We start from the raw sequence: 3079 nt of genomic DNA, 5'->3' as shown, positions 1-3079 counted from the left end.
GATAATCTGTTCTGCATAAAGGTTGAAAAGGTATGGAGATAGGATGCATCCCTGGCGTATGCCCTTCCCAATTTTGAACCATGCAGTGTTCCCTTGCTCTGTTCTGACTACTGCCTCCTGGTCCAAGTATAAGTTTCTAATTAGAACGATCAAGTGTTCTGGGATTCCCATTCTTCTCAGAGTCACTCACATATATAACCACATACTGACACATATCACAACATACACACATATACAACAACATATCCACATGTAACAGCATACTCACATATATAACAACATACTGACATATACAACAACATACCTTCATATATAACAACATATACACATGTAACAGCATACTCACCTATATAACAACATACTCACACATATAACAACATACTCACATATATAACAACATACCCTGATATATAACAAAATATCCAGTTAAAACAACATACTCACATATATAACAACATACTCACATATGTAAGAACATATCCACCTGTGAAAACATACTCTCAAATATAACAAAATTCTCACATATATAACCCTGCTCTCAGTGGTCGTGATGGCCGTCCGCCTGCGAGGAGGGCTGCATCCTTGGGCCGACACGCCGCCGCCTGCCGCCTGGTCCCCTACGCTTTCCAGGGCTGGGCGTTTGGCCGCCTGTTTGCGTCGTCGCTCATTCTCGAACCAGCCATGGATCTGTGACTCCGGGGCCCCTGTCTTCTCGGCCAGCTGCTCTCGGCTCGCTATGCCTGGATAGGGGCTCTCTGCGAACGCCGCCCTCAGGACAGCCAGCTGGTTCTGTATCCAGACCCTCTTCTTTCGCTGTCCTTGACCTCGCTGCCAGGAGCCACTGGAAAGGCGTCTGTCTTCCATGGTGGCCGGCCTCGCTCTGGAGCCAAGCCAGTCTCCCTGGAGCTAGGCCTACATACGCAGCAGCCCCGTCCACACTTGCTGCGGGGCACCTCAGCCACCTGCTTCCACAGTGAGGCTAGGCAGGCACCTCAGGAAAGGTTAAGCAAAGGGGGGGTGTTTGTGTGTGTGTGTGTGGGGGTGTGTACGGAGGGAAGGGTGAGTCTCTTATTTATCAAAGGCCACCACCACCACATCCACCACCATCCCAGCTCTGCTGCGCTCTGCCACTCACTGCCTCCCTCCTCTCCCCGAGCAAAGCCCTGTGGGTGGGGGCCAGGTGGGGATGTGGCTTGTGGGGGGTGGGGAGGTGGCGGGCAGGCACGGGGCCACTGCCCTGCCACCGCCAAGCCCATGGAGCTCAAGCTCCAGTCCACTGTACGGTCACAGCGAGAGAGCATGAGGGAGGAAGGAGGGCACGGAAGGAAGGGCATGAGAGGGCCGGGCTCGAGGGTGCCCGCTGCCCGGCTGCCCACTGGCGAGAATTGAAGGCCTCTCGCCCTGGTGGGCTGTATATGGCACTGGGGTCCTCCTTGCCAGGGGACCAAAGGGGAGGCCTGGGCCAGAACACATTGTGTGTTGCGGCTCCGAGGCTCCCCACAACGCTCGCTCGGGTGTCCCAGAAGGCCTTCCTCTGGGCTTCGGGCACTTGGCGGAGTCCGAAAGGTGCCTCTGGGTGGCAAGAAGCCCCCCAGCTTAGGGACACGCCCGTTGGCCAGCGGGCCAGGCCCCACTGGCCATCCCTTGTCCTTGCGAGCCACCTGGATTGAGGAGCCGGCCTGATTTTCAGGGAAAGCTCCAGGCCCAAGGGGCCTGGTGCTCCCAAAAGATGTCTGTGATGGGTACGCCTGCTTTGAGGGGGAGGGTGGAGCCAGAAGGCCCAATATCTCCTGGCACTTGAAAGTAATGGGAGTCCTCCTCGTGCGGCTCACCTGCTCGCGAGAGGAGGCCCGGCATGGGAATATGCTCCTTGCTGTCGGGGGTGCTGCTGTGTTTGTTTCCTTGGTGTTTGTCCCAGAAGTCTCAGGGGAGGAGCTAGCAGAAACACAGCTTGATTAAGGTTCAGATCCCGGGGGCGGCATCCCTCTGCTCGGTGATTCCAAAGGGGCCCTGCCAGGCATTCCTGGTGGGAGGCCTGGGTTTCCAGTTTCTTCACCCACTTGGGGGATTCCCTTGTGGCCCTGGCCTGCGAGCCCTCGGGGCCAGGGTCGTGGGCACATATATACCAACATACAGACATATATAAAAACATATCCACATATAACAACATACTCACATATATAACAACATACTCACATATATAACAACATACCCACCTATTTAACAACATATCCAAATATAGCAACATACACACATATATTAAAAACATACTCACATATATAACAACATACTCACATATATAACAACATACCCACATATATAGCAACATACTCACATATATATCAACATACCAACATATATAACAACATATCCACATATAACATACTAACATATATAACAACATACTCACATATATAACAACATGTCCACATATATAACAACATATCCATATATAACAACATACTCATACATATAGAAACAAACTCACATATATAACAACATACCCACATATATAACTACATATCCAAACATAACAACATACTCACATATATAACAACATATATAACAACATATCCACATATAACAACATACTCACATATAGAGTCTTGCCAAGTGAATTTAATCGCCTTCTGATCCCAACAGCCACACGATTCAATTCTTTCTTAGCATAATTAAGCATGTGACAATGAGGATACTATTCTAAGACATGGTAATGAGGTGCTGAGGGGCCTGGATTCACCTGGAGGGGAATTCCTATTAAATATTTATTAGATATGCAAGTTCTTTAATAGCGAGAAAAAACTAGAAATGGAAATTTAGTTAAGAGAGGTCCATTTCCTTTGAAATGAAACTGTTGCAACCAGAAGCTTGTCAGCATCTTCATCGTTATGGCCTGAGGGCTTGGTCTAACTTTGTAGAAGAGAGGATTAAATTAGGGGAAGATGGAGATTGGCGGTCTGGTTAGTAAAAAAACAATGGACTAGTAGTGTAGAGAGTGTGAGTTCTGGAGTTTCTGGATAAATTCAGGTTTGAATTTGAGCTTGAAAAACACAGAAACACAAGAGGAAAGGGAGAAGGA

General features: G+C 48.9%; 1 pseudogene; it reads left to right on the top strand.

Moving 5' to 3' along the window:
- The first annotated feature begins 2942 nt into the window (after positions 1-2942).
- Positions 2943-3079, top strand: part of LOC102873928 — a 3786-nt pseudogene continuing 3649 nt past the window's right edge.

The sequence above is a fragment of the Elephantulus edwardii genome, unplaced genomic scaffold (assembly GCF_000299155.1).
Source record: "Elephantulus edwardii isolate Elephantulus edwardi_28Jun2011 unplaced genomic scaffold, EleEdw1.0 scaffold01450, whole genome shotgun sequence".
Taxonomy (NCBI): domain Eukaryota; kingdom Metazoa; phylum Chordata; class Mammalia; order Macroscelidea; family Macroscelididae; genus Elephantulus; species Elephantulus edwardii.
This window is presented reverse-complemented; position numbering and strand designations above follow the sequence as displayed.